Below are 16,707 nucleotides of genomic sequence, written 5' to 3'. Positions count from 1 at the left end.
CCGTAGACAGAGATTGACCGGGAAATTTAATTTCAAAATTTGCAGTGTTTGATGCCATTTGTAACTTGCCTTCGGGTATCGCTTAATTAAGTTAGAATAATTCGAGGAAATAAATTTAAATGAAGTGCAGCAAAAATAAGCATAATTTAAAAAGTTATGCGGTAGCCATATCAAATTTCACTTTTCATAATGACAATAAAACTTTCCCAAATACAAATAAAGAAACTGGATTGGTGTTGGTGTATTTAATTATGGCAAAGCACACTAGGGCTATCTGCCTAAAGGGAGGGATGCCTTCGTGGAGGACTTTCTAAGGGAAATGGCTTGTATACACGTTACACATGGCGAAAACCACGAAAACACCCATGCAGCCAACCCGTTCGCGGGATTCGAACCTCAGACCGAACTACCAGTGTTCAACGACGTTACCGCTCGGCCGCTGGTGGGCTAAAGAAATTGGGAGACCGCATTAAAGATTAGATTTTGTTATTTGTCCGTTATTCGTTATTTCGTTTGCTGCTGCTCCCCATTCCTTTCATCAGAACCGCTAATGACGAAAGGGTGAATTTCTAGTAAAGCATGTATATTAATGTTCATTATACATTTGTCACATTTTTGCTTTCTTTCAAAACAGCGATAATGTGATTCTATTGCTTTAGAAATTAATAAAATGGACCCTATGTTATAAAAACCTAATTATATTCAGATACACGCCTTTTGCACATGTTTGAAGTCCATTATTCTAATCAGAATGCTTACAGAAAATATTGAATCAATATTAGAAATCAAAAGCTAAGTGAGAATGAAGTAGTAAGAGTCATGTCGTATAACCTGTTTTAATTGAAGAAAACAGGTGCTTGTTTTATCGAAAAGTGAACACCTATTTTTCAAACAGCGAAGAACCCACCAGCGCTCGAGCGGCAAAGTCGCTGAAGACTAATAGTTCAGTCCAGGGTTCAATTCCCGGCTAACGGCTGGCTGCACGGGCGTTTTCGGGGTTTTCCCCATGTATAACTTGCATATGAGCCAGTTTCCTTTAAAAAGTCCTCCACGAAGGCATCCCTTCCCTTAGGCAATAGCCCTAGTGTGCATTGTCGTAACCAAATAATCCGAAACCGAAAAAAAGGGAATTGGTGGGGGAAGGCAGCGACGAAACATCGTTTTAGAAGAATAGGCTACATAACCAAATTTCTATCTATACTCTGGTAAACAGTACACTATTTGCTCATCAAGGGCCTAAATTTAGCTAATGCTTGGCTTGGTTCTTAAATTTCAATTTCAGCCACAGCCCCCAAACCAGACGATGTCTGGTATTTTATTTCATTACTTAGTTGTTCATCATTAATTTAAGAATTAATTAAATTTTCATTTGTCTTTACATTTTTATTGAATTATAATAATAATCATTTAATATTCTAGTTGTTAATTATTTTATTATTGCATTAGTTATTTTATTTGTTTTTTATTTAATTTATTTATTTATTTATTCATCTTTCCTGATGGCCTTCCATAGAGCTCCAGCACTTCTAATTTTAAAAATTAAGTCCTGACTACAACCAACGATTGCGAAAATAAAAACCAAGTAACTTACTTAGTGATAAATAAATAAAATAAAAACCAAGGCTTTTATTTTTGCCTTACTTGGCTTTTATTTTATATTTATATACATATAAATGTGTGTGTACTTTACATTTAATTACAATGATATATATATATGTACTTTACATTTAATTATAATTTATTTAAAATATACATATTTACGTTTTGTAGTATTATCGATTGCAATAAAAAGGGAGGTGCACATCTAGATGTTATAATGGGCTCATATACAAAATTTCTAATCGTTTTTGAGTTATGTGAAATGCATATATACGTACTTACACATCACGAAAAAAATCCCTTTCAAGTATCAACTTAATCATAATCATTAGTCATAAGTATCAGCTTAGAGTAAATATTACATTAACAATCCGTTTCTGGGGAAAAAAAAAATTGTGTTTGTACGTACAGACGTCACCCAAAAAATAGTTCACATGGATTCCGTAATCGTCAAAAATGGATATTTCCGTTGAAATATGATACCCCAAAATTTTTCTCGATTACAATACTTACTCCTAAGTAAAGAACTTATATTAACCTACATATTCTTATTTAAACAATACCTAAGTGCAGTATATAAATAATTCAAATCAATAAAATCTCCCTATGGCACGCTCAAGAAAAAAAATCAATAATCATCTAAATTTTCAAATTACAGACATAATATGTGCTATAAATCTAAATGTAAAAAGCAAATACAAAATAACGCTTCACGCTATCAAAATTGATCATTTTCTTAAATATCAACAACTAAACAATATTTCAACTAAAACACATAATGTAAACAAAAGTTTGCCCGATGAGTTAACCAAAAAAATTCGAAATTATCAATGAAAAATGTGGCACACGGGTATTGTTAGCAAATGTATCATTCGTATTCAAACAGCAACCGCATCATTCGTATTCGCATAGAAACCGCATCATACGTATTCGCATAGCAACCGCATCATTCGTACTCGAATAAACCGCATCGTACGACAGATGCGAGTAACGAAATGAATTTGTGAGTACCGAATCGGTACTTCGAGTCAACCGTTGTACCCGTTACTCGGTAACGAATACATGCGGTTTGCTACAGCTCTAATCGCTAGCGTGCATATACGCTGCATGATATGTTTTTGTAGAATGTTCTTTTTTTTTCCACTATGTAAATTAAAAATAAATGTGATTGATTGAATAAGTAGCTTATTTGTGAATACACAGAACGCAACCTTGTCGTAATTGGTGACCTATGGACGAAAAATAAGTTACGTTAATTGGTCACATGCTTCGCTAAGCCTTGCTGTGGTAAGCCTATCCCACTGTGGCGACTTCGCTTTCTGGATAATTACGATTATTTTGTTTCTGCTTTCCGGAACTATTTCCACACACTAGCGATGCCTCCACCCGATCAGCAGAGCCAAGTAGCGAAAGTTGCACTTTGCATTCCACCTTTCTGGAAAGCTAACGTGCGGTTGTGGATCGCATAATGTGACAATGCCTTCATTTACAGCGGAATTACGAGTGATGAAACGAAATTTTCTGCTCTTATAGCGAATATAGATGCGGAAACTCTGTCGCACGTCTCGGACATTGTACTAAACCCTCCGGACTCGGACAAATATAAAAAACTGTCTGAGAGGCTCATCAGTGGATTTGAAGATACTGAACACCAGAAAATTAAAAAACTCCTCACTGAACTCCAGCTGGCGATGAGTGGCCTAGTCATCTCCTGCGGAAAATGAAAGAGCTTTCTGGGAAACAGCTTAATGATGACTTTTTGCAAAATTTATGGATGCAACAGATGCCAGCCCATATCCAAACAGTTCTGTCTGCTTCTTCTGAAACACTTGATCAGCTAGCAATTATAGCTGATAAAGTCGCTGAGGTTGTTCAACCTAGTGCAATCTGTGCTACTTCTGGAGCTGGAACATCCTTGGATCCCAATGCCATCACAACTGAAACCCTAGCCAGGCAGATCGAAGAACTTACACGCCAAGTTTCTGAACTTTCCCATGATCGGAGGACAACTAGGTTCCGGATTCGCTCAACCTCTCGCTCCATAAAAAGTAATACTTCCAGTAATGTGTGTTTCTATCATAACCATTTTGGTGATAAGGCATGCAAATGTGCTAAGCCTTGCGCGTACCAGCAGCAAAAAAACCTGTAACTCCCGTCATAGCTGGGATGACGGAAGTATCCAAAAAGGCCCAGTCGATTATTTCTTCACGACAGGAAGACTGGTCAAAAATTTTTGATCGATTCTGGTAGTGAGATCTCAGTGTTACCTCGTTCTCCTAAAGATAAGAGAAACTGTTGTGAAACATTTGCCCTTTTTCCTGCCAACAATTCTAAAATTCCTGCATATGGATTTGTGCGCAGACAAGTCGACTTGGGTCTCCGGAAGCCCTTCTCATGGACATTTGTGATTGATGTAACTTCTCCTATCATCGGTGCAGATTTTTTGAAACATTTTAATCTTCTTGTTGATTTGAAACAGCAGTGTCTTATAAATCCTGAAACTTCACTGTTTACTTATGGCAATGTTGCTCACAAAAGCCAACCTTCTATTGTCACAGTTTCTGTTAATTCAGATTATGACTCCTTGCTTTCTGAGTTTCCAGATATAACAAATCCTACTCTAATTAAGCAGACTGTTCCTCATAACACAGTGCATCATATCTTGACTCGTGGACCACCTGTGACTTCAAAACCGAGACGACTCCATCCGAAGCTGCACGAAGCAGTGAAATCTGAGTTTGAATTCCTCCTGGATCAAGGGATGATCCGTCCTTCCAAGAGTCCATGGAGTTCACCATTGCATGTCGTCCCTAAGCAGGATTCTACAGTTCGTCCGTTTGGAGATTACCGCAAGCTGAATTCTGTGACTGAATTTGATAGTTATCCTATTCCGTACCTTCAAGACTTTGCTCATTCACTCTACGGTAAATCCATTTTCTCAAAAGTAGACATCTTTAAAGCATTTCACCAAATTCCTATTGCAGACGCTGACATTCCTAAAACAGCAGTGACAACCCCATGGGGTCTCTACGAGTATACTCATCTGTGTTTTGGCTTAGTGAATGCACCCCAAACCTTCATGCGCTTTATGCACGAGGTCCTAAGGGGTCTCCCGTTTTGTTATGTTTATCTTGATGATATATTATGTTTTTCAAATGATGCAGTGGAGCATAAGAAGCACTTGCATGCTATATTTCAAAGACTGAGTACTTATGGTCTCAAGTTAAATGTTTCAAAATGTGTGTTTGGTGTCACTGAGTTGGAGTTTCTTGGTCACCATATAAGCCCAGAAGGAGTTAAACCCTTGCAAGTCCAAGCAGTCCTAGATTTTAAGTTGCCAGAAACTATTGGTAATTTGCGTAAGTTTCTAGGCCTAATGAATTTCTATCATAGGTTTTTGCCTCATGCAGCAGATAACCAAGCTTTGTTAAGTAACATCCTAAAGGGTTCTGGTAAGAAGAATTGGAAGAAACCAATTATTTGGACTTCGCTTGCAACAGAGGCTTTCGAAAAATGCAAACAAGCACTAGCTAATGCCATGTTACTTGCTCATCCTTCTCCAACTGCCCCACTTGCCTTGCATGTAGATGCATCTGATCATGCTATTGGTGGTGCATTGCATCAGGTTGTGGACTCCAAATTGCAGCCCTTAGGTTTTTTCTCGAGGAAGCTCAGTACAGCAGAAACTCGGTACAGTGCTTATGACCGGGAGCTCCTTGCTGCTTATGCATCCATTCGCCATTTCAGACATATGTTGGAGGCTAGAGACTTTGTCCTCTATACTGATCATAAGCCTCTGATATATGCTTTCCGTCAAAAGAATGACAAGTGCTCTCCACGCCAGGTGAGGCATTTAGATTTCATCTCGCAATTCACAACTAACATACAGCACTATCCAGGGCCTGAGAATATTCCTGCAGATGTCATGTCCTGTATAGCTGCCTTAACTCTTCCTGCAGCAGTTGATTATTCTGAAATAGCTAAAGCACAAACATTGGATGATGAGTTGAAGTCCTTACTGTCATCAGACACATCCCTGCAGTTACAAAAAATTACTCTCCCGGAATCAAACATTGATCTATTCTGTCATGTATCGACTGGCAGAGTTCGTCCCTATGTCCCAACACAGTTTCGCCAGGATGTTGCCTCATTACACAACATGGCGCACCCTGGTAGAACACAACACATTGTGCGGTCACGATTTGTTTGGCCTAAAATGTTATCAGATATAGCAGAATGAACCAAGTGTTGCATCCCATGTCAAAAGGCTAAAATTCATCGCCATTCAAAAGCACCTTTGGCAAGTTTTAAGCAGCCTTCTCAAAGATTTGACCATGTTCACTTGGACCTTATAGGCCCTCTCCCTCCCTCAAATGGTTATTCTTACTGCTTGACTTTAATTGATCGTTTCTCTCGATGGCCAGAAGCTCAACCACTCAAGGATATCTCTGCTCAAACTGTTGCAGAAGCATTTTTCACGTGCTGGGTCTCCAGGTATGGGGTGCCCTCTACTGTGACAACTGACCAAGGACGCCAGTTTGAAGCTTCACTTTTTCGCTCTCTCACTCATCACCTGGGAATTCAGAGATCCAGGACAACTAGTTACCACCCCCAGTCGAATGGGTTAATAGAGGAATTGCATCGACCCCTTAAGACTGCTATCAAGTGCCATGCCACTGAGCGGTGGACTGAAGTCCTTCCTGTGATTCTTCTTGGTTTTCGAGCTGCTTTGAAAGAAGATTTGGGTTACACACCAGCAGATTTGGTTTTTGGCACCACCATTCGTCTGCCTGGGGAGTTCCTGGTTCCTGTTCAACAACTGGTTGACACCACAGATTTTGTCAGCCACTTACGTGCACATATGCAAACACTTTGCCCCATACCACCCAAGAGACATGGTGATAGCAAAACCTTTATACACCATGATTTAGCCACAGCTACCCATGTTTTTCTTCGTCATGATATGGTGAGACGCCCACTTCAACCTCCTTATGATGGACCATTTTTAGTTGTTCGTAGAACAGAGAAGGTCTTTTACCTAGACATAAATGGCAAAACTGTACCTGTATCCATTGATCGTGTAAAGCCAGCGGAAGCACTTCCGCAGAGAACCCGGTAAATGTAAACATCGCCAACTTTGGCGCTAATAGTTCAAACTTGGTAACCCATCGGATTTATCCTATTCGCTTGTTCGAAGTTTCCAACCATTCCTCTTGCGTTTATTTTGTTGAATTAACACTGTCGTTGTTCGCATTTGCAGATTTATATTATTCTTCTCTTATTTATTATTATTTTTTCTGAATTTTTAACAACGAATAGATAGAAATATTTTCTTAGATACATGCCGGTTCTCGGTTCGGGATGAATGCTAATTTGTAACACGGCTGTTCACGTTGTGTTTTTAATTAACAGCTCTAAGAACCATGAGGTTTCCAAAGTCTAAAATAATTTGATTTCGTAGACCGCAAAAATGTGCATGTGCATTTTAAATGATTAAGTAATGCTTTTATTTTTATTATTGGTTATTGTCATCTAAAATTATGAGAATAAATCAATTTTTATAAATAAAATTTTAACAAGATAATATATTGTTAATGCTTTTCTAACAATAACCTTTCAGAGGATGGCAGGTGTGACATAAATAGATGATTAAATTGAAATAAAAAAATATTATTAATTATCTAAGATGACAGAATAGTTTGATGCATCACCATGGTCATCAAAATTAGCAAACCACTGCTGGTGTAAGGAACATATTGTTTTCTGTGTGAACTGGAATTTAAGACAAATTTTGTTCGTATATCACGTTTAACTGGTTAATTTCAGTATATTAATACTAATTTATATTTTTTAAATGAATTTTTATTTCCGTTATAAATGCTTATATATTGTCTTATGCTTAATAATATATTCCTTTCTGTGCTAACTTGAATTTAATACAAATTTATTTTCGTATATCACGTTTAGTTTTACATCTACATGCATATTATCTGTGAATTTTTACTACCATATGCTTAATATACTGTTTTATCTGCTAACTTGAATTTACATGCACTAAAAATCACGTTTACAAAATATCACGTTTACAGCTCGGCTCATCGTCGATGAACCGTGAGCTTGGCGAGTAAGAATGCAAAGATGCCAACGGGTTCTCTGCGGATGAAAACCCAAGCCAGCTTATGTTCTGAACAGGGATAAACCAATCGCTCCACCACCAACTTCACCTCACCGTTTGCAGGGCACTCTGGTACATGATTTGCCACTTAACCCAGATACCCCATCAAATGAGTGTTCATCTGATATCACCACTTCAGCACAGCCTGCAACAAAGGTGCAACCTAAGACTACACGTTCTGGGCGTCATGTTCATTTCCCTGTACGATATCATTGACACTGGGAGGGGAGTATGCAGCAACCATGCAATGAACTTTTAAATTAAATGTTAACTTTGTTTTTTTCTTGTATAGCAGTGCTGCAACTAAACTCTGTACTTTTCTCTCAAGTGAACTGATTTGTTGTAGTTAGTTCTTCCTCGTGCTTGTGCTGTTATTGCTAGCGTGCATATACGCTGCATGATATGTTCTTTTTTTTTCACTACGTAAATTAAAAATAAATGTGATTGATTGAATAAGTAGCTTATTTGCAAATACACAGAATGCAACCTTGCCATAAATTCTTTCACTACATTTTCACCAATTTCCATTCCATGCTTTGAATTTTTTCTTACTATTAATTCTGCCATAGGAATCTTTACTACATTTTGAAAGCTATCATTCAAGGCATTACGACATGTTTTATTACTTTTATGGCTTATACTACAAGCACTATTTTTTTCTTCTGCATCCATGTCTACTAAAATCACTTCTGGAGAAATATATACGTCATCTAAAGTTTCATTAGCATCATTAGAACAATTATTCTCATTTGTCTTCAATGAAGCCAAATCATCTGGAGTTTTCTGGATAATTTCTGTAGTATCTTTCATACAGTTATTAAATTTATTCTTCTTTTTTTTCTTGCGGCATGAATTCTTTGCACTAATTAATTGTAATTGAGAAAATGAATCACTTGCTGTTGTACCATCCTTACGTTCACATTCAAGTTCTTCTCTTCTACAATTTATATCATTTTTCATCTGAATCATCTATTGGCATACATTCATCAGTTGCAGAATGTTCTTTTGTGATTTTTTTGTTTGCTACATCCGTAGCAAGCAGCCGTTTCTTTTTCCTACCTTTATCAGTACGTAACTGTACAGAATACCTATCCAAATTTTCATTCCGAGTATCAGATGTTTCATTTCTTTCTTTATTATTCACATCACATTCAAATATTTCATCATCATTACAAGAAAAGTCCTTCTTACTGTGTTTTTTTCTCTTCACACTGCTTTTTGTTAAAGCATAATCTGAACCGTCATTTAAAATTTCACTGCCATTAAAATTTTTCATACTTATATTTTCATGTTTCTTTCTTTTTACTTTTTTTCTTACATTTCTTTTTATTTTCATCTGAAAGTGTCTGTACAAGGTTTTCATTTTTATTAACATTACAAGCTTTAGCATCTTTCACATGAAGTTTGCAGATATCTACACTTGCAGTTTTTGCTGCAATATTTGAGAATTCTGCAGCAGTATCAAAGTTACTATTAGTTATAATATCTTCACCTTCATGATATTCATGTTTTTCATTATGACATTTCTTTCGCTTCTTCTTCAAATGTACATCTGTTTCAGTTAAAGTGAAATCTGAATTTTCCCATGCAAGATCAGTATTATAAGAACAATTTGTCAAATCAAAAATTTTCTTTTTTTTACATTTCATCTCTTTTCTACATTCATTTGCTTCTTCATGCTCATCTAAAGTTTTATCATTAATATATTGAATTTTTTTTCCTTTGGATGAACTTACAAAGTCATCAGATAAATGACTTTCTAAATTTTGGTTTAAAAATTCACCAATACTGTAACAATGTTTTGATCCTAAATCACGATTTTCTATGATATTTTTCTTGTGTTTCTTTCGCTTATTTTTATGTGATGTATCTTCTGAAAAATCTGCTATGGCATTACTTTGTTTTATATCACATATGGCAGAGTCTTCATTTTGGAAATTTGGAACATGACACTTACTTTCTCTTACAGCATCAGAGTATGATTGAAACATGTTAAGTGTTTTTATGCTGTCAAGAAATGTTTGTTTTTCCCTATTAGTAACATTCAATTTATAGTCCTTACTTTTCCTCTGTTTTTCAGCATCAGGGTATGACTGAAACATACTAATTGTTCCTATGCTATTAAGAAATGTTTGTTTTACTCTCGTAGCAGATTTCAATTCATATTCCTTACTTTTCTTCTTATGTTTTCATTTATTTATTCCTGAAATTACTTCTGATGAAATTACATCTGTGCTTTGGTTATTAGACAGAACAGGAAAACTTTCATTGAGGAAATCAGGACTGTCCTGGCACTTAATTTCTGCAGCATTATTCAAACAATCTTTACACGTATCATTCATTGTACCCACATCCTCAGAATATTTATTACGATTGCGCAATTTTTTCTTACCTAAAGTAGAAGCAGTATTCATTGTCTCTAACATTTTATCTCTTTCTCCTTCAAAGCCACAAGCAAAGTTTTCAAAACATTTACTGTGTTTACGACGACAGACAGACAGATGTCTTTTGTTGTACCCGCTAAGTCTTTAGCAGCATTATTCAAACAATCTTTACACGTATCATTCATTGTACCCACATCCTCAGAATATTTATTACGATTGCGCAATTTTTTCTTACCTAAAGTAGAAGCAGTATTCATTGTCTCTAACATTTTATCTCTTTCTCCTTCAAAAGCCACAGCCCTCAGGGGCTCACTTTTGTGAGTACGGGTGTGGCAATCCCGAGGTACCCTAGCCCTTCAGGGGATCATCTTCTTGGTGAGACGGGTGTCACGATCCTGGAGCCCCAGTGATCTATCCTCTTTTCCGTCTCCTCTCCTCTTGGCTGGATCTTTTTCCCTTCCCTTCTCCCTTGTGGTTTCTCTCTACGGAGTTTGGGGCTTGTCACGAGAGGCTGGAACAGACCTTGTCTCTAGTTCTCGAGTGGCGAGAAAACTGCCCACGTGTTTGCCGTGCGTGGAGACCCGTGTCGCTGGAAAGGAGGGTCCTGGTAGTTGAGGGGCGAGGTACTGTCCCCAACACACTGCTTTGGCCTCTGCTTCAGCTAAACGGGAGGCACCTTAGTCGTCCTCACGGGTGTCAATCGGCTGGTCACTAGTCCTTGTGTCAGTGGCTTGGGGTCAAGCTCTCGGGAGTACCTGCTTTCGGGAAAGCCGACTGTGGGGCTTCAGTTTGCGTATAGGTCCGGCTAGCCCTAACACAGGAATCTGTGTTCCCTTGTTGGGCTCCGTGGTGGGCGGGGCCGTCGGACCCGAATCTTTATTCTTTCACTATGGCTTCTTCTCATATCTACTTAATTAAAGATTTCGAGGTAACTCCAGTCATTCAAACTAGTTCTGAAACGTCTACAGCTAAACCAGTCACTCAACCTAGTTCTGAAACGTATACTGCTAAACCAGTCACTCAACCTAGCTCTGAACCATCTACTAATAAACCAATCATTCAACCTAGCTCTGAAACGTCTACTACTAAACCAGTCACTCAACCTAGTTCTGAAAATTCTGCAAAAAAATTACGGACAGATGCAAATAAAAAAAATCATAACAATAGTCCCCGTTTCCTAGTCATCTCTAGTCCTTCTGGCGAAATGCATAAGATGTCTCCTTTCGTGATTAACAAATACATCCAGTCTTGTATTGGTGAGCCGAGAAATATAAAGCGTCTCCGCTCCGGAGACTTCCTTATTGATACAATCTCAGCCACCCAGTCTGCTTCTTTACTTCAAATAACTAAACTTGGGCAAGCGAATGTCAATGTAACAGCACATAAGACACTGAATTATTGTCGTGGCGTTATATCGGAATTCGACCTTCTGTATGTTCCTGAAGAAGAGATCGCTTCCGAGCTATCCGACCAAAATGTCTGCGGTGCTAGGCGGATCAAGATGCGTAAGGAAGGTAAGTTGATCGATACGAAACACGTGATCCTTACCTTCAACACGCCTGATCTGCCTAAGAATATTAAGGCCGGATATTTAAATTGTCCCGTAAGACCCTATATTCCCAACCCTATGCGATGCTTCCAATGCCAGCGTTTCGGCCATTCTAAGACGTCTTGTCTTGGCAGCCTCACATGCGCCCGATGCTCACAGATTGGCCACGATTCTGAAAATTGTACCGCTGCGCCTCTTTGTATAAATTGCAAGGGTGAGCACCCAGCATTTTCACGCCTCTGTCCAAAATGGAAATTGGAAAAAGAAGTGAAGACTGCAAAGGTTACGAGGAACATCTCATATGCCGAAGCCAGAAGATTAGTCCAAAGCACACAGCTACGACCAAATACATCTTACGCCAATGCTCTTAAAAAATCTCGCTCAGTTGCTACCCAAACATCAGTTAGTATGCAGACGCCACCAAACAAAACTCAACAGACTACAAACAACAAGAAGAAAGAAAACCCAACCCATACAGTACAAAATAAAGAAATAGTAATTCAAAGCAAACCCAAAACTACCACACGAAAAGAAACAAATAAAAATAGAAGTTCCAGCAATAGCTCTCTTGATGGAATGGTTTCTGAATCTGCGGATTCAGACGGTATGGAAGTAGAAGAGGGTCTGGAAGTTCCCAAGCATCTACTTCCACGAAAAACCAAACAAGAGCACAGAAAGAACAAAAACTATTCATAATGGCCACCCTCGTATCATGGAACTGTCGTGGTTTCCACCGAAATCTGCTCGACATCAAAGCTATAATCAATGTTCATCAACCTTTATGCTTCGCAATACAGGAAACAAATCTAAAACCGGAACAACAAGCAAAACTTCGGAGGTTTTCTTTCGTCAGGAAAGACAACATTGCAGGTGAGCGTGCCAGTGGAGGTGTAGGTCTCCTCACCTCACTGGATTATCCCTCAAATGTGCTTTCTTTGACGACATCCCTCCAAGTTGTCGCTACTCAAACAAATTTTGATTTTGTTGCTACAGTCGTTTCTCTGTATTTGCCTCCAAATGAGCATATTGATCAGCAAGATTTAAATGGTCTTTTAGAGCAGCTGCCTGAGCCTTTCATCATAATAGGAGATTTTAACGGCCATAGTCCGCTCTGGGGTAGTAAGGATACTAATTGCCGAGGAAGACAAATTGAGCAGATGATCGAAGATCATAGCCTTTGTCTCCTCAATAATGGGCAAGATACTTACTTCCATGAGCCTTCAAAAACATTCCATGCTCTCGACCTTGCCATCTGTTCACCATCTCTGTTGCCTTTTTGCACTTTTAATGTGGGTAAAGATCTTTACAACAGTGATCATTATCCCATTCTTGTGTCTCTTGCACGAAGAGGAGCAAACCCCATGTCGAGATCCCCTCGATTCATACTGGTCAGGGCAGACTGGGAACTCTTCTCTTCCATTGCAGAGCTCACAGATGAAATGGTAGAAGATGCGCATATCGATGACGCTGTTGAAGCTGTTACTAATACTATTATTCAGGCAGCTATGCTCTCCATTCCTAGAACATCAGGAAAACTACTAAAATATTCAAAACCATGGTGGAATCGCGACTGTCATGAAGCACTGAAAAAACAGAAAAAAGCATGGGGTATTTTTCGTAGATATCCTACTCTGCGAAACCTCATAGCCTTTAAAAGAGCCAAAGCAAATGCACGAAAAGTAAGAAGGCAGAGCCAGAGGGATTCCTGGATTTCATATGTGTCGTCAATAACATCCTCCACGCCTAGCAAGCGGGTTTGGGAAAGAGTTCGAAAAGCATGCGGCATATATAAAGACCACTCACTTTCCTTTTTGGAAAAAGATGGCCGAGTGATTAGCTCCATAGAAGAAATTGCGAATACTATCGGTGAGACATTTGCTTCCGTTTCTTCCAGCAGAAACTATACACCTGCATTTCTTTCTATGAAGCAGCACTCTGAAATAAATCCCATCGCATTCAACTCTTCCAAATCTGAGCCTTACAATAGAGACTTTACTATGCTTGAATTAAGGAGTGCTTTATTGCAGACACATAGGTCTTCTCCGGGTCTTGATGGAGTGAATTATGAAATGCTAAAGCATCTGTCCTGTAAGTCACTGAATGCCCTTCTCACTCTTTACAATAGGGTGTGGAAGGAGCATGCCTTTCCCAGTGCATGGAGGAGAGCTATTGTCATTCCTATTCCTAAGCCAGGGAAAGATCCAAGGAATCCCTCCAACTATCGGCCAATTGCCCTTACGAGTTGCCTCTGCAAACTGTTTGAAAAGATGGTAAACAGCCGCCTAGTCTACTTCTTGGAAAAGAATGATATTATATCGCCTTATCAGAGTGGTTTTCGAAAGGGAAGAACAACTGTAGATAACATGCTCCTCTTAGAGACATCTATTCGAAAAGCATTTGTAAGAAGAAGCCACCTTGTCTCGATATTCTTCGACATTGAAAAAGCTTATGATAAGGCATGGAGATACGGTATACTCCGGGATCTTCACGAGAGTGGCTTGCGCGGCAACCTACCAATTTTCATTCAAAATTTCTTGAACACTAGAACTTTTCAAGTAAGAATTGGCTCTGTTTTTTCGGATGTTTTTAAACAGGAAGAGGGTGTGCCTCAAGGCTGTGTGCTCAGTGTAACCCTGTTTAGTTTAAAAATAAATTCTGTATTAAAAGAACTTCCTCCCACCATCTTGGGATCTCTATATGTTGATGATCTGCAGATTAGCTGTCGAGGAGCAGACATGAGATATGTAGAGAGGCAACTGCAGATGGCTCTGAATAAGATTCAAGAATGGTCAGACAAACAGGGATTTACATTTTCGAAACAGAAAACTGTGTGCGTGCACTTTTGTAGGAAGCGAGGTCTCCATCCTGAACCTGAGTTATATTTGAATGGTACAATTATTCCAGTTGCGCCTGAAGTAAAATTTTTAGGAGTGACTTTCGACCGAAAATTGACTTTCCTTTCTCATGTTTTAAACCTGAGAAAGAAGTGTCTAAAAACACTAAATATTTTAAAAGTGTTGGCGAACACCTCCTGGGGTGCAGAGCGTTGCTCCATGCTTCGCATTTACAGAGCGCTCGTCCGCTCTAAACTGGACTATGGCTCAGTTGTGTATGGATCCGCTCGGTCATCTGTTTTGTTAAAACTGGATCCTGTTCACCATCAAGGTCTGCGGATTTGTTCAGGAGCATTCAGGACTTCTCCTGTGCAGAGCCTATATGTTGACTGTAACGAACCATCACTTTATCTGAGGCGTGAGCAATTGTCCCTTTTACAATATTTTAATATCTTATCCCAACCTGAACATCCCAATAAGCTGTGCTTACTTGATAATGAGTGTAACACTTTATTTGAAACACGTCCATCCTGCGTTCCTACCTTTCCTTTAAGACTTCGCCCTATCATTGAGGAACTTTCCCTCTCTGATATGCGCCCCCAAGCAGTACAGAACTTTGAAATTCCACCTTGGGAAAATTCACGGATTCAGCTTCTTGATGTTTTCAAACATCACGTGAAGGCAAGCACTAACGAGATCGTTTATAGACAACTCTTTGCTGAGCACAGGCACAAATATAGCAGTTATTATCCGATATACACAGATGCATCAAAGACAAATGATCATGTTGGGATGGCTTTTGTATTTGAAAATTACATAGAGGGCAGATGCCTGCACCATGCTTTCTCAGTCCTAACATCTGAACTGACTGCTATATATTATGGTCTTTTGTATATCTCAAAGCTCCGCCACAAAAAGTTCATAGTTTACACAGACTCGTATAGTGCTCTTAAATCCTTGGAAGCTTTTCCCAACACTCAGAATCCTGTGGTAGTGGATGTTCTCAAAATTCATATAAATTTAACGATTCGAGGTTATGAAGTCCTGTACTGCTGGGTTCCTGGACATGTTGGAATAAAAGGAAATGAGCTTGCAGATATCGCAGCCAAATCTGCTGTTGAACTGTCCAGTCGCCTTATCCCTTTTAGAGATATCTGCAATGTCATTAAGGGAAAGGTCCGAAAAAAATGGCAGCAATTTTGGGATGTTCAGCATCACAACAAGTTGAGAAACGTCAAGCCTAGAATTGAGCATTGGGATATTGTTGGAAATCGTAAGGAGGACGTTCTTTTGACTCGCCTCAGAATTGGTCACACTCGAGTCACACATAACTATCTTCTCAAAGCTGAAAATGAGCCTGTTTGTTTTAATTGTAATGTTTGTTTATCTGTTCGTCATATTTTAATTGAGTGTCCATGTTTTAATAGTCTTCGCCAGAAATATTTTAATAGCTGTGACTTACCTCTCGACCGTTTAATCGGAAGAGAGGTGAATTGTAATTTATTTTATTATTTAAAAGAGATTGGCTTTTATTACCAAATGTAATTTGTTTTGAAGACTGTGTCTTGAATTTTAATATGTGCTTTTTAACTTGTGTTTATATGACTTCATCCTTTGGATTTGGTACATTTATCTACTTGTTTTTATTGATTGAATTTTAATGTCATCAATTGTAATCATCCCATCTTGTGTTTGGCGCGTCATAACCATCTCTGGTTTTTGCGCCATAATCACTCACTCACTCACCCCCTTCAAAGCCACAAGCAAAGTTTTCAAAACATTTACTGTGTTTACGACGACAGGCAGACAGATGTCTTTTGTTGCATCCGCTAAGTCTTTCTGCACCGAACGACGACAGACAGACAGATCACATGTGGATGTTACATGTTATGGTTACAGTGATAGAAACCGTCAAAGCCGCTTGGAGCTTATATACAGCTTTGGAGAACGTGTGATCGGATCTTTTACCAGGGCTGTAGAGATTATCACAGTCATCCTTACTCAATTCAACGGATGCCGAAATTCTTAAAGTATTTATTAGAAAATGTTTATTTCCTATTCAGAGTCATTTGTGATTGCAATATAATATAACTGAAGGTCAAATGGGAATTAGGGGAATTCATATTAATTATTTTTTTTCGATAAGTTTTCATATGAGCGGTCAAT

The sequence above is a fragment of the Stegodyphus dumicola genome, chromosome 12, assembly GCF_044657685.1.
Source record: "Stegodyphus dumicola isolate Sdum_Otavi_A_Nest chromosome 12, ASM4465768v1".
In the NCBI taxonomy this organism is placed as follows: Eukaryota; Metazoa; Arthropoda; class Arachnida; order Araneae; family Eresidae; genus Stegodyphus; species Stegodyphus dumicola.
The sequence above is the reverse complement of the archived record's forward strand: the minus strand, read 5'-3'. Positions refer to the sequence as shown.